The following is a 15,833-nucleotide window of genomic DNA, read 5'->3' on the forward strand; positions in this document are numbered from 1 at the left end:
CCCACACGGCCCCTCCCCCAACCGGTTTGGGAAGAATTCCTCAGAGAGAAGTGGAAAGAACCTGTTTATTTAACAGGCACAGCACCCCCAGCACACAAAATGAACAATACCGGATGACACCACTCTGAAAAAGGTGACAAATTCAGAAAGTCTCTCTTGGGGGTGGTCGCTCTGTTCTCAGTCCCTCCGGCGCTGGGGCAGCTGCTGCAGCCACAAGGTGCAAACTCTCGGTGTTCTCAGGTCCCAGTTCGGAGCAGGTTCGAGATGGTCGAAAAAGAGGAGAGGATAAACTGTCCAGGAAGGAATTTGGACTGTTTAGCTAAACTAGTTAATGAGCAGGAGCAAAAGCAAGCAGAAGTGAGAGCAGAGAGAGAGAGCGAAGCAAAAAGCAAAAGCAGCAAAATCAAGACCCGCAGTCTCTCTGTGTCCTGCCAGGGTGATAAGAATACCCAAACAAAACTTTCAGTCTTCAGAGCCAGTCTTAAAGGCACAGAACATGATATCCAGCATTAAGAGAACACATGAATGGGGACACAAGCATCATAACGTCACCCTAGGACACCTTCGAAATCTGGTGCAGGAGCAGTTGGACCAGGGTCATCTGGACACTTCTACCAGTCCCTGGAACACTCCTGTCTTCTGCATCAAGAAAAAATATGGGAAATGGAAGTTGTTACAAGGCCTCCAAAAGGTCAATGCCATGATGGAAAGCATGGGAACATTGCAGACGGGCATGCCGTCGCCTACCATGCTTCCCACAAATTGGCCAGTCCTCATCGTGGATCTGAAGGATTGTTTTTTGCAATTTCTTTGCATCCTAATGACAGACCAAAATTTGCCTTCTTGGTGCCAGCAATTAACAATGCTGAGCCCACACAGTGATATCAGTGGAAAGTTTTGCACCAAGGAATGCAAAATTCTCCGGCCATATGCCAATGGGATGTGGCCTGTGTCTTGTCTGGAGTTCACAAGCAGTTTTCTGATGCACGACTGTATCATTATATGGACGACATTTCAGTGGCTGCATCCAGGACGAGCTGCTGAGGATTAAGCCTCAGTTGCTCAATGCTTTGTATCCTCATGGGCTGCAGATGGCTCCAGAAAAGGTTCAACAACAACCTCCTTGGAAGTATTTGGGGGTCAAAATTCTGGAATAGACAATCCGACACCAGGAGGTGCAATTTGAACATTTGGTGAAGACACTGAATGATGCCCAGAAATTGGTAGGTGTAATCACTTGGTTACGTCTGTACTTGGGACTGACCAACACACAACTGTCTCCTCTGTATGATTTGTGGAAAGGAGACAATGGTCCTGCTTATGCATCACAGAAGATATGGCAGTTCCTGCAGTTGTGGGGTGTGTCACACAGGTTTGGTATCCCTCAGGCTCCGACTGGTCAGGCTATTGTAGAAGATGCTTGTGGTACTCTGAAGCGGGTTCTTCAGAAACAAAAATGGGGAATGTAGGGTAAAACCCCACACAGTCAGTTGGCAAAAGCTTTGTACACCATCAATCATCTTACTGTGCCACAGAACTCAAAAAATCCTGTCATTTTGAATCATCACCTTTCGTTGTAGGCTCTGGATGAGACACGTCAGCCTCAAGCGAAGGTTCAGATGCGGAATTTAGTCACCAAACAGTGGGAAGGTCTCTATGACCTTATCACTTCGGGGCGTGGGTATGCTTGTGTATCCACAGATACTGGGCTACGCTGGGTACCTTTGAAGTGTGTTCGTCCTGACCTGCGACTGCAGAGACAGAATCCAGCACACGGGCAAAATGGAAACCGTGACCAAACTGAAAGTCATCAAGTGGATGAATCGTTGAGTGATGACTCAGATACAGATGGTGTGAGTGATCACTCCGATGATTCCTCCATGAGTGTACACTGAATGTTTTTCATTTTTCCTTTTAACATTGTTCGTTTTTCTTTCCTTTTTTTTTTTTTTTTTAAAGGAAAAAGGGTGAGATGTCACCCTGTTCTTTGAAGGTTCTTCTAAGCCTTCTGATGTTTACATTTTTGTAATGGAGTTTTTTACACACTTTCCATGTAAATAATGATTGTTTTGCAGTCCTTTCTGGAGGAGGAGAAAATTGATGGACTGTTGGTTTGACCAGTGTGGTTGGAGAGGTGGCAATTTCATCTTCCAATCCATGGATGCTTTTGGAATTTTATAAATATCGAGGTCCAGAAAAAAATGTGCCTTTTTTGCCTTGGACATCTCAGGGTGTGAGTGTCGTTCATTTTGTGTAGTATTGCGACACCCTACCTCTCTAAGCAGCTGGATGCAGCGGCTAAGGGGTGGCCAGGACGCCCCAGAACTGTTTTGGCAGTGGCAGTGAACATCCAGGGAGCACACAAGTTCACCCTCGGCCAGAAGATGACAGTGCTGGTGTCCCACACGGTGTCTGCAGTGCTGGAAGTAAAGAAGGGACATTGGCTCTCCCCACAGAGATTGCTGAAATACCAATCCATAATGGTGGAACAGGATGATATAGAAATTGCGGTAACTAACATTCGGAACCCAGCTTCTTTGCTCAGTGCTTGTATGGGAGAAATGTTGTGTGACAGTGGTCACAAGGGTTGCAGGATGAAGAGAGAGGCGAGAATGTTGACCTCATGTTCAGAAGGCTTGATTTATTATTTTATGATAAATATTACATTATGACTATACTAAAAAGAATAGAAAGAGAGTTCTCAGAAGGCTAGCTAAGCCAAGAACAGAAAAGGAAAGAATAACAAAGGAGCTGTGTCCCGGCAGAAAGTGAGAACAGCTCTGCTGTGAGTAGTCAGTAAATCCAAACACCCACCAGAGACCAATCATGGATCCACCTGTTGCATTCCACAGCAGCAGATAACCATTGTTTTCATTTGTTGCTGAAACTTCTGAGCTTCAGCAGGAAAAATCCTAACGAAAGGATTTTAATGAAAAGATGTCTGTGACATGTCAGTTTTAAATTTAGTTTAATTAAAAAAAAAGTGTTTGTAATTTCTCTGCACAGCAGAGAAAATTGTGGTTATCTGTTGCCAATCAAAACTTCACTCAAGTGCTGGTGTGGAATAACAGGGAATTTCTTCACCTGTAGAACATACAATTCTATCAAATCACCAAAAGAATTTTACAATATAAGAAAATGCAAAACCAATGCAAAGAAAGTTCAAGCCCAAACAGCTGAGTTTCAGGAAAAAGTCCATGGACTGAAGATGTTCCTCTTTGCAATCTCTGAAAGTCCCTTTTGGTTCTGAAACAGGCTTGCGGCAGAAAAGTCCATCAATAGTTATCAAAAGCCATTGACAGTCATCAAACAATTTCAAACAATTTGAGACAACTTCTGAACTTTGGGCTGAAGCTAATTTTTGGCCCTTCAATGCTTCAGAGCTGCTGCCAGCTAAGCTATTTCAACGCTTTTTTTTTTTTTTTTTTTTTTGGTGTTTAAAAAGAGCTGCAGCAGAGCAGCCAAAGAAAGTCCCTGGGGGGCCCTGGCCCATGTGGAGGGATCAGGAACCCCAGATCTGGCCCACAGAAAGGCGGGCCAGGACCGATAGGGAGAAGCAAAACCACCAAACCCATCAGGAGGCCGGGAGGTGGCCCTGGCCCAGGGACCCGAGCCCAACAGCCCAGGCCCAAGATGGCAGGCGGGCTCTGCCTTCCCACAGCCTGGCCCCACGCTGCCAATGGAATGGTGACCAAACGCTTCTTTTCCCCAAAATCACCAAGGCATGCCAGCAGCAGGGAAATAGAAGAAGCCCCAAGAACCCTCATCTCGTGTCTAGGAATGTTTTTTCTCCACAGCAAACAAGCCATGATCGCTTCCCGCTGTGCCCTCTGCAATGCAAATGCAACAGGTGTGTCTCCCATCTGCCTCACGGCACCACCCCCTGGGCTGGGGACCAAAGGCAGAACTCTCGGCACCCACCTGCCCCTCGCCGCTGGGGCACGAGAGGGGCAGCAGAGAGATTCGCACCCCCCAAGGGAAAGCAACTGACCAAACACCTCCCAACCCGCCAAGAATGCTGATTTTGAACGCAGGCAGACGGGCTGCACCCACAGCCAGCTGTCGGGCCATGCCTCCTCCACGGAAAGGGAGGCCGGCGCCCTCTTCCCCTGTCCCAGCTTCCCCCGCAGGGGCAGCCCCGGGACAGCCCGAAAAACTCGGGGGAGAAGCCACGCTGGGTGCAGAAGCAGCTGCGGGCTGCTCCAAGTGTCCCGTGGGTTCGGTGCCATCTTCAGCATCATCCTGAACAGGCACCGGCTCGGTTTGAGGCGGTGGGGCCGGAGAGGGGGCTGGTGGACGCAGCAGGACAGCCGGGGGGGGCGGTGCCGAGTCACTGTTGTCGCCGAGGGCGTCTCCTACCAACAGCGACGCAGCCGCAGGGAGCGGTGTTCCTGAGCTCTCAGGCGCAGGCGGGGAAGCCGGTGAAGCCACGGGCAGGACCACCCGGGGAGGCGGCCGCGGGGCGGGTCCAGGAGGAGGCCCTGCAGGCCTGGCAGGCGGGACCTCGGAGACGGGTGCTGCCCCCATCTCTGAGCGGGGCAGGAACCAGGAGGCCGGCCAGGGCGGGGCCTGCAGGGCTGTAAGGGGCGGTGCAGCTCACTCCCATCCCCCCGGAGAGAGAGAAGGGGGGGAAGGGATGGCTGCATCTGAGCATGCTCCGAAGACGCAGTAAAAAAAACTTTGGCTCCTGGCGAAACTTCCCCCCCACTGCCGGGATGCAGGGGGGCTGGGAAGCAACAGATCATCCCCCTCCAAAGGATCTTCTCCCGCTGGAGTCAGAGGAAATGGGATGAGCCTGTTGCAGTTGGCAATCCAGGGAAAAACAGCTGCTCTCCGGTTCAAAACTGGAAAGAACATCCTAAATGCTGGATAAATCTGGGGGTATCCAAACCCACGGTCCAAAACGAATTGGAAAATGGAGTCCATGCACTTCCATAAGAAAGCATCAAGGGCACAGAGCACATTCATAAAGAACCCAAAAATCTTTGCCCATCGAAAAAACTCACAGAAATCTGTCTCCAACAGGCAAAGTCCGTCCTCTTCACCCCATTTTTGACAGAGGGCAATAAGCTTCTCCTCTGAAGGGGAGAACCGAACCTCCTCCTCTATGGGGGAAGCCCTCCACATCAGCAGCCACAAACTAAGAAGGGCTGCATTTTCAGGAAGGGAAAAGCCAACAGTACCTTTTGAAAGAGTCCAGCATGCTCTGGCCAGCTCCATTGTGCTACTGTGCTTTCTGAACATCTTCCTGGAGGCTTTTCAGAAGGTTCTCTTTGTGGTCAGCCTTGCTGTGAACTCCAAATCAGGATCTTCAGTTCTTCAGCTCCTGGCTAGAATCCACTTCTGTGGTCACTTGTGAAGCAACCATCAATGCCACACATTCAGGGTTTACCCAGTGCAGCAATTGTTCCTCTGGGGGTCTCTCCAAGTAATTTGCTCTTCAGACGAGGGGTCACCAATTGATGGTTTTGTCCTCCTCACTCACTCAGGGTTCACCAATTGTCACAGTGGTCACATGGGTCTTCAGGGTGTAAAGAGAGACGAGAATGTTGACGTCATGTTCAGAAGGCTTCATTTATTATTTTATGATATATATTACGTTATTACTATACTACAAAGAATAGAAGGAAAAGTTCTCAGAAAGCTAGCTAAGCTAAGAATAGAAAAGAATGAATAACAAAGGTCTGTGCCCCGGCAGAAAGCGAGAGCAGCTCTGCCAGGAATGGTCAGTAAATCCAAACATCCACAGGAGACCAATCACAGATGCACCTGTTGCATTCCACAGGAGCAGATAACCACTGTTTACACTTTGTTGCTGAGGCCACAGCTTCTCAGAAGGGAGAAAAATCCTAAAGAAAGGATTTTTATGAAAAGATGTCTGTGACACCCCACCTATCTCTCTAACCCTCAGATGCCTTGCCTACCTTTTTGCTGTGGATCTTTTCCTCTGAGAGTTCTGTCATTGTCCCCGTGTGAGGGTTGCGTCCGGTCCCACCGGGAGGGTTCTGCTCTGGTCTTGCTGTCAGGGTTGCTGTGTTGTGCTGCTGTTGAGGAAAAGGCTGTGCTGTTGTTAGGGGGGCTGCTTAGGCTGAGCTTAGGGCTGGGCTGAGGGCTGGTGCACCTGTACCCTAACTTGCCTCCTAAACTGTTCCCTGTAGCCCTGATCTCCAGTGCACTGTGCAGCCCTCAAGCCTTCTTCCTTGACCCCTCAAGCCCTCCCTCAACCCCTCAGGCTCTGTCTGTCACCCTCAAGCCCCCCTTATGCCCCTCAAGGTCCCTCTCAGCTGCCCCTCAGCTCCTGTGTGTCACCCTTAATCCCTCTCCTTTGCCTCTCAGCCCCCAGCTTCTCACCCTCCAGCTGCCTCTGCCACCCTCAGCATCTCTGTGTGTCACCCACTGTCCCCTCTCCCTGCTCCTCCCTCAGCTCCCAGCCTCTGCCACCCTCCAGCCCCCACAGTACCCCTCAAGCTGCCCCTCAGCCTCTGTCATGCCCTGAAAGGACCCTAAAAAACCCTCTAAATTCCCTAAAAAAAGGCATAGTTTTCAAAGTGTCCTAAACACCCCTCAAAAACATGGAAATAACCTCAGAATACACTAAAAATACCCTACTTTTAAAAAGCCCTGAAAACACCCCTAAAAATTTCCAAAGAACCTTTTGGGACTACTTAGAGATTTTTTAAAGAGCTCTGAGAATACCCCTAAAATCTTGAAAATGCCCTGATAAGACCCTAAAAAAGCCTGAAAAAATTTCCCCAAAAACCCTAGAAATCCCCTAGTCCTAAAAAAGTTCTCCATATACCCTCAATACTCCTCAAAAAGCCCTAAAACCTTTTAAGTAGTCCTAAAAAAAAACCCCAAAATATCCCAAAACACCCCTAACAATTCCAATTAGTAGTAAGACAGCCCTTTAAATGCCCTAAAATGCTCTTTTAAAAGTCCTGAAAAAGCCCTAAATGTTCCTAAACATTGCCAGAGAATTCCTAAAAAATTCCTGCAAAAAGCCCTCTAAAATATCCTTTAAAAATCCTGAAAAAAAAAACCTAATAAAACCCCTAAAAGGCTGTTCAACTCCTACCTGTAACTCTGTGGCCTCCAAACCTCATCTCTGCCTTCCAATTGGGGTAACTGCCTGCAGCTGCTGGGAGGGCTCTGTGGCTGTCCCACTATGAGGGTGGCATGTGTACCCTAACCCTGCGTGGTACCCCGTGTCCTGTGCACCCCAACCCTCAGGGTCAGCTCTCCAGCTGTCAAGCCGCCCCATCTTTGCTCCTCAGCAATGTCTGTGTGTCTCCCAGAGCCGCGTTCAGGATCCCACGTGCTGCTGCAGGGAGTCACCGGTGGGCAGTGGGGGAAGTGAGGGACGGGGCAGGGGCGACCTGGATTTCAGAACCCCAGCAGACGGCCGGGCACTCAGCACCACAGGCACCCGAACACCAATGCCACCATTGTTCCTTGCACACGAAACTCATCAGGCCAGGTTCCTGATGGCAGATTGCAGGAGCCACTTGGCACTGTCAAACCAACCCAAGTGGACACTAGTGCCAGCTTGAGTCTGGGAGGCATCCTGTGCAATGTGGAATTTCAGCAGCCAGCTGGCCACTCCAGCACACAGGCCCCTGAACAGCAATGCCAGCCATTTTCCCTGGAAACAAAACTCACCTGGCCAGGTCCCTGATGGCAGATTGCAGGAGACAATTGGCACTGCTAAACCAGCCTTCCATCCTGCAGGGGCCTTCACCTCCCTTCTCTGTCCAAGGCCCGGCTCCCCTCACCCGGCCGCATGGCTTCCCCTCCCGCACCCAGCCCGCAGCCGGGCAGGGCAGCTCTGAACCTTTCACCCCCCTGAACCAAGAGAGCTTTCCCTGGCAGTTCTCTGCTTTTAACCCCCTGTGTGCTCAGAAGCATATCCATGTCCGCAGTGGCCACACCAGGTGCCAAAATTCAAATCTGAGGACCTATCGGTTTGACCTATTAGTTTGATAAAACCACACATTGGTTTGATCCCAAAAAACTCACTTCCTTTTCAAACCAGGACAGCGGGACCAAGGGTTCCGAACAGAAAATCCTGAACGAGCTCAGTAACCAAAAAATTGGGGTTAAATATGAAATGAGCGGCTCTGATTGGCTGGTCCACCACAGCCCGCGTCTCTCCATCCCCGCCCCACCTGCCCAGCGCCTCAAGGTTCCCCCTGCCCAAAAAACCCCCAGCCCGGGGCTGCAGCGTCCCGGAAAGGCCTCAGCCAATGGCAGCGCAGGCAGGAGGCGTCTTAGCCAATGAGAGCTCGGAGCGTTGTATTGCCTCATCGGTTGCCGGGCAGAGCCTGTGGTCGATCGCTGCCCAGAAGCGGCGGCAGCCAATGAGAGCGCGCGGTGCTGCCGAGCCCGCCCTGCTCCGGACTGGCGCTCCCAGCGCAGCGCGGCTGCTTTGGGGCTGCTGCTCCCTGCCCGGCCCCGGCCATGGGGCGAGGGGCGGCAGCTGGGGCCCTGCTGGTGGCACTGGTGGTGCTGGGAGCCCCCCCGGCTGCGGGCGCGGAGCTCTCGGGTGAGCGGGGGGGCGGGAGGCGCTGGGATGGGGGGGAGAAGGGGGAAAAGGGGGCGAAGGGGGGAGCCCGGAATGGAGGGGGAGGAGGAGGGGACCCCCCAAAGGGAGAGCGGGAGAGGCTGAGGGGTGAGAGGAGGTGAGGGAGGGGTGAGAGAGGGTGGGGAAGGGGGGAAAAGGGGAGGTGGGACACCATATCTGAGCATGAGGGGCCTGGGGATTGGGGAATTTTTGGGAAAATGGGGAATAGGGACCTAAAATTGATTTTGGTGCGGCCAGAGTGGGAGGGGAGAGGATGTGGAAGGGGAAATGGGGGAAGGGTGGCAAAGAGGAAGCGGCAGCGCGGGCAGGAGAGTCCCATGGCGGCCGTGGGGCACAGCGGGTGTGGAGCGGGGAATCCAGGGTGACCCCCGGAGCTCTGCGGGTGCTAGGGGTGCTGGGGCACCCCCTGAGCTGTGTCCTGCACTTACAGCGGTGTTCCTGCACATGGGAAAGCAGGAATGTTACTTCATTAACGGCACGGAGAAGGTGAGGTCCGTGGAGAGGCTCATCTACAATCGGGAGCAGTATCTGGTGTACGACAGCGACGTGGGGCTGTACGTGGGGTTCAACCCGTATGGGGCGATGAATGCCAGGCGTTTAAACAACGACCCGATGTGGCTGGAGTACCAAAGGACTTCGGGGGAGTGGTTCTGCAGAGTCTGGTACGAGGGGTCTACCCCGTTCATCACGGAGCGCCGAGGTGAGCGCGGGGCCGAGCGTGTCCCCTCGGGCCCTGCCCATGACCCTGAAGCCCCTCAAAATCTCCCTGGGAATCGCCCCAGAGCCCTCAGCCCTCCTTGTGCCCATCCCCGGGGCCCCTTGTCGCCCTCAGTGACCCCCTTATCCCTCCCAGTGTCCCCCCCGCGCGTCCATTTAAGAGACGCGTAAAGCTGACGCTTTTCAGCCAATCAGGTCGCGTCTCTCTGATGACTCATCTGTTGCCGGGCAGATCCGCAGCGCCGAGTGCCCCGCGCTGCACTCGGCCTCCCAGTGCCGCGCACTTCATCCCAATTCTATGAAAGTTCCTCCAAGGCCGTCCCAGTCCCTCCCAGTCCATTCCCAGATCCCTCCCAGTGCCTTCTCAGTCCCTCCCACTTCTACTCAGGTCATTCCTTGTCCATTCCCAGTTCATTCCCGGATCACAATCCTCAATCCCTTGGCCCCTCACCCCTTCCTATTTCTCTCAATGCTGCCCCAGTCCCTCCCAGTCCTTCCGAGTTCCACCCAGCCCCTCCAAGTCAATATCCAGTCAATCCCGGTTAATTCCCAGTTCACTCCCAGACCTCCACCCTCTCTCCAACTACCCCCCATCCCCTCCCACCTCTCTCAGTGCCACTAATCTCCCTCCCAGTCTATTTCTAGTGCCTCCGAGTATATTCCCAGTCCATTCCAGTCCCTTCCAGTCCATCCCCAGTCTCTCCCACTCCATCCCAGTCCATCCCCAGTCTCTCCCACTCCATCCCCAGTCCATCCCCAGTCCCTCCCAGTCCACTCCCACTCCCTCTCCAGCCCACCCCAGCCCTCCCCTCTCTCTCCCAGTGCCCCCCAGCTGATCCCAGTGTGTCCCCGCTCTCTCTCTCCTTCCCCCAGTGTCCCCCAGCGTGTCCATCTCGCTGGTGCCCCCCTCGAGCTCCCACCCCGACCCCGGCCGCCTGCTCTGCTCCGTGATGGATTTCTACCCTGCTGCCATCCAGGTGAGGTGGTTGCAGGGCCAGCAGGAGCTCTCAGAGCATGTGGTGGCCACCGACGTGGTCCCCAACGGGAACTGGACCTACCAGCTGCTGGTCCTGCTGGAAACCCCCCCCCCCCCCCCCCGGTGCGGGCTCAGCTACAGCTGCCAGGTGGAGCACGTCAGCGTGGAGCAGCCCCTGAGGCGGCACTGGGGTACGGGGGAGCCCCTGGGGGCGCTGGCAGAGGCGCTGGGCTGTGCTGGGAGCCACTGGGAGGGAGCTGGAGAGAGCTGGGCTGGGACTGGGAGAGGGGCTGGGGGCTTGGAGAGGGCTGGGAAGGGGTTTGGGGGATGCTGGGGAGGGTGGGATGGCTTGGCGGGGTCCTGGTGGGCACTGGGAGGGAGTTTGGGGGTGCTGGGTGTGACTGGGAGGGAGTTTGGGAGCGCTGGGTGTGACTGGGAGGGATCGCAGTGAGCCCCGAGGGGCTGGAAGGAGATCGGCGATGGCAAAGCGGGGCTCGCCATGAGCTCGGCGGTGCTGGGCACAGCCTGGGAGGGCTCTGGCTGAGTCCTGCCGGGGCTGCCAAGAGACTGCGAGAGGCTTTGGGGGTCCTGGGGCGCTGGGGGCACCTGGGAGGGGGCTGTGGGATGCTGAAAGGGACGGGAGGGGCTTTGGTGGCTCCTGGCCAGGACAAAAAGGGATCGGGGGGAGGTTTCAGGGGGCCCTGACTGGGCCGGGGGCCACAGGGAGGGCGCTGGGAGGGGCTCGGGGTGTCGGTGAGAGGTTTTGGGGGTGCTGAGCCCTGCGGACCCCCCAGAGATGCCGCCGGACGCCGCCCGCAGCAAGATATTGACGGGGATTGCGGGCTTCGTCTTGGGCTTCGTCTTCCTGGCGCTGGGGCTCGACTTCTCCCTGCGCAAGAAGGTCAGGGCGGGTGCCGGGGGTGGCGTCCCCGCCGTGGCGGAGCGTGTGCGCTCCCGCCGGGGCCCCCAGCCCGGTGTCACCCCCTTTTCTCTGCCCACAGAGCTCCTGAGCCGGCGGCGGCCGCAGCCCCTCCCCGTGGGCTCGGGCCCGGCCGGGACACCCCGCTCCGTCCCCGCTCCGCTGATTTTGGGGGGTCCCGTGTCCCCCCCAGCCCCACTGGCGTTCTGCCTCCGCCCTGTGCCTGCTCCCAGTGCTCCCAGTAAAGCTTCCCAGTTGGGCCCGGGCCGTTTATTGGGGGGCGATGGGGAGGGGTTTGGGGAGGGGCGATGGGACGGATTTGGGCAAAGGGAGGGGGACAAAGGGTGGGGGCTAGGCGCGGGGGGAGCGGGAGGAGGAGGAAGAAGAAGGGGCGGGGGACGTGAGAGAGAAGAGGGGAAGGAGGCGGATGAGGAACGAGGAGCGGGAGGAGCGATTGAACCGGGGAAGCAGAGGCGGGAGGAAGAGGAGAGGGTTACATAAGGAGAGGACAAGAAAAGTAGAAACAAGAAAAGTAGCGGGGATGCTCCGGCCTTCATCATGGTGTCTACAGGGGGGGCGAGGAAGATGCGGAGCCCCCAGCCAGGCGTGTTCTCAAGCCGGGGGGCTTTCACCCTGGGGGCCGCCCGGGGTTATCCAGCGTGGATCCTCCCACGGGGGATGGACCTGGAGCGGTGCACGGAGCTCCACCGGACAACCGCGTGTCCTTGTTCTGGAGGGAATGGTGGAAGGGGATGATTCTGATTCTGTCCTCACTGACAAGTGAACTTGGAAACAAAACTCCACTCCAGGCTTTTCCATGGGGGAATTGAGCTCTGCACTTTCATCTCCATGCCATTGTTTCCTCTTCCAGCTTCCTTGTTGATGGAGATCTCTGGCTGGTGATGGAATACATGGATGGAGGAACTTTGCAGGACATTGTCAGACAGACACGCGTGGTTGAAGGAGAGATGGCAGCTGTCAGTCGGGAGGTGAGGGATCCTGCTTGTCACTCCATGGCTGGGACACGATGGCCCTTCCAAACAGGGCGTGAGAGCAGGAGTGGCTCCATGCTCAGGGCTTTGTTTCTGTGTTGTTTTTGTGAGCTGGGGAAGAAAGACCCTCTGCAGTGAACAGCCTGCCAGCATCACTGCACTTCTGCTCTGTTCTTGTTCTCTCTCCTGCTGTTGTGGTACTCTCTGTCTGGTTTGGATTTGATTTGCTGTTCTCAGCTTTGCCTTGAACCGTTTACCTGGAGCTTGTGTGCACTGCACTCCTGGCCTGTCACAGCAAAGCTGCTGCTGGCAGAATTCTGAACTGTCCTTTCTTGTGTGACATATTCCGGCCATTGGTTTTTGCTGTCGTGTTTCTTGTTGTTATGTTTGCCCAATTATCCCATCATAAAAAAAAACAAACAATTTTTGAGATAGCAGCAATTTTAATTGAATAGTTTAGAAAATATATATCGACAATATAATTTGATTAAAAATAAGGGATAATTTGGTTCAAATAATAGCGCATAAGCAAAAGGTAACTGCGGGGTACGGAGTGCAGGGCTCTTGGACGCTTGCCACCTCACGTACGAGCTTGCCAAGTGAAGATTACCCTGTTATATGTCATGTGTCAATGCCATCTCCTCCCATTTTTGATTCATCACATTTTTACCTCCGCCCTCATCACCACCTTTACCGTGCATGCTCCACCACTCGGTTTGGTGGTCGCACAAGTCTTTGGGGGTCGTTTTGGATGAAGACCTCTCCTCTTCCTCTTTGTCCTTTAATTCACCTTTGGGTTACAGATGTGCACCAAGCCAGTATAATGTAAGCCAAAATTAACATAATACTACATTTTAGCATCAAAGCAATAAATCTCTTATAGCGGGCATTTTCCTGGGACCCAATCAGATTTTCCCTTCTCTCTGTTAATTTTTAGTAACTGTTATCTCTTGCTTTTTCCTCCTATCCTTGAACATCTGCCAGGAGAGGGGGGTAGAGCCCCTCCTCTCCCTTTCCTCTTTGCCATTACAACTTTTAACTGTTTTATTATTTCCAAATATTAATTACTGTGTCAATATAGATTACTGTTTCAATTTTATCAGCATGAATCACACCTATTTACCACATTGTTATCTCTCAGTGTGTGCAGGGCCTGGATTTCCTCCATTCCAAGCGGGTGATCCACAGGGATCTGAAGAGCTCCAACATCCTCCTGGGCAGGGACGGCTCTGTCAGGCTGGGTGGGTGTTCCTGGCCAGGCACGGCGCTCCCGGGCTGCAGATGTGGGGCTGCTTCCCAGGGAGAGCCAGAGCCCCACAAGGGCTGCTGGGGGCACTGCCCGGCCCCTGCTGCCAGCTGAGAGTGGCTGCCCCTGCAGAGAGCTCAGCAGAGGAGCAGGGTGCCAGCAGTGCCTTTGCTCTGCCTATGGCCCTGCCAGAGGGGCAGCAGTGAGAATCTAAAGCTCCAAGGGAATCAGTAAAAGCCACTGCATGAAAACTGAGGGTTTCTTGAAGGGTCCAGTTCCATCTTTCTTTGGCTACAGCCCTGAGGGCTTTTCCAGCTGACTTCACTACTGCACTCTCAGACTGAGAGTGGGGAGTCTTGGTGCTTGGTTTCCTCATTGCAGCTGCCTTTGACAGGGTTTGTTTCTGTCCTCAGCTGATTTTGGCCTCTGCGCTCAGCTCAGCCCTGAGCAGGACCAGTGCAGCTCCATGGTGGGCACTGCTCACTGGATGGCCCCAGAAGTTGTGACCAGATCTCCTTATGGCCCCAAGGTGGACATCTGGGCCTTTGGCATTGTGACCATCGGGATGGTGGAAGGAGAACCTCCTTACTTCAGGGAAACGGCGGCCATGGTAAGAGGCAAATTCTGCAGTGGCTGCAGAGGCCTGTGAGCACAGGGGGACCCTGCACTGGGAGCAGCAGCTGGAGGTTTCTGCACATGGGAAGGGAATTCCCAGAGGACTCCACCCCCAGCACAGATGAATATTCTTCAGTCTCCAGCAACAATTTGCGTTGGGATTTATGTGGCTGCAGCTCATCTAGCTGTGAGGATGACCTGGAAATGTGAAGCAAGTGCATCACATCTAATCTTGCAAGAAAACCCCAAACCAACCCCAAATCGCAGCCCCAAACAAAACAAGGTTTCTGCAGGAGCTTCTAAAAGACATTTTGCAAGATGATCTCCCCCCTGATTCTTCTCACAGGGAAATTTGTTGAGAACATGAAGATGGTTGTTTAACATCCTCATAGTCTAACGTATTTCTTTCCTAGTCCAAGCTACTTTCTCTGTGTCACCAAGCCTGAGCTTTCAGCATCACAAACCTCCTGTTTCGTGCCTGGCAGTTTCTGGGATGGGGCATCAGGAATGCATTTACTTGAGTGTCAGTGGCACTGCAGAGATGCACTTGATGTAAGAATCCTCTGAAATAACACAGGCAGACCACACTGACTCTGGAAAATGGCCTGTAACGCTGGTGTCCATATTTGGAGAAGCAAAATGTGCTATTTCTGATGGAGGTTCCTACTGACAGAGTCAGCCAATGAAACTGGCTCTCAAGGCGAGATCATTTGGTTGTTGCAGTGGCTGTGGCAGCCCCAGGGTTTGGGTTTTTTGGCTGGCATAGCAAAATGAGCTCTGAGCAGCATCTGTGGCAGGGAGGAAAGTGCCCCTGGAGCTGGGGCTGAGGCCCCGGGGTGGATGTGAGCCCGTGTGGGTGGGAAGGGAGCTGGCAGAGCGCTGAGTTTGCTTTCCCTGCAGGCTCGTGCTCTGATCCGGCAGAACGGGACCCCGCAGCTGCAGGAGCCCCGGCGCCTGTCGGCTCTGCTGCGGGACTGCCTCGAGTGCAACCTAGAGCCGGACGAGGAGCGGCGCTGGGCTGCCCAGGAGCTGCTGCAGCTGAGGGCCAGGGGCTGCAGGGGAAGCAGCAGCGCCAGGGAGGGTTTTCTTGTGGGGCCCCCTCCGACAGTCTCCAGTCTGGCTGCGTTCCACACGCAGAGCAAGCAGAATCCTCGCCTGCTGTGGCTTGGCAGGCTCCTTTGGAGCTCATCTGGACCTGGTGCCCCACAGCGAGCAGGGACATCTTCAAGCAGCTCAAGGGGCCCAGAGCCCTGCCTGACCTGAGCTTGGATGTTTCCAGGGAGGAGGCACCTCCCACATCTCTGGGCACCTTCTGTCAGTGTTTCCCCATTATGCTGGTTAAAAAATTCTTCCTTAGATCTAATCTGAGCCTGCTTCCCTATCCTGAGTTTCAAACCATTTCCCTTTGTCCTGTTGCAACAGAGCCTGTGAGGAACTTGACTCTGGAAAGTAACAGTTCATTTCTTTCCTTTTTATCCTTTGGGCAGCACCCATTTTTATCATCAGCCAAGCCTCTCTCCAGCCTGACCCCTCTGATCACTGCAGCAAAGCAACTGAGGGAGCAGCGGAGTAGATGAAGGCCTTGAGGACAGTTACAGTAGTCAGGACAACTAGTTAGTTATAGTAGTTAGCAGTGGTAGTTATTTATGGTAGTTAGCACTGGTAGTTGGTTGGGGTAGTTAGCACTGGTAGTTGGTTAGGGTAGTTAGCACTGGTAGTTAGTTTATGGTATTTAGGACAGCCTGTTTGTTATGGCAGTTGTTTGAATAAAAACTCTCTTAACCCTC

At 53.9% G+C, this 15,833-nt stretch overlaps 1 pseudogene; it reads left to right on the top strand.

The window, feature by feature from the left end:
• The window catches only part of LOC131093377 (uncharacterized), a 1,138,058-nt pseudogene that overhangs the window by 330,635 nt on the left and 791,590 nt on the right, over window positions 1–15,833 (top strand).

This window comes from Melospiza georgiana, chromosome 25 (genome assembly GCF_028018845.1).
Source record: "Melospiza georgiana isolate bMelGeo1 chromosome 25, bMelGeo1.pri, whole genome shotgun sequence".
NCBI lineage: Eukaryota > Metazoa > Chordata > Aves > Passeriformes > Passerellidae > Melospiza > Melospiza georgiana.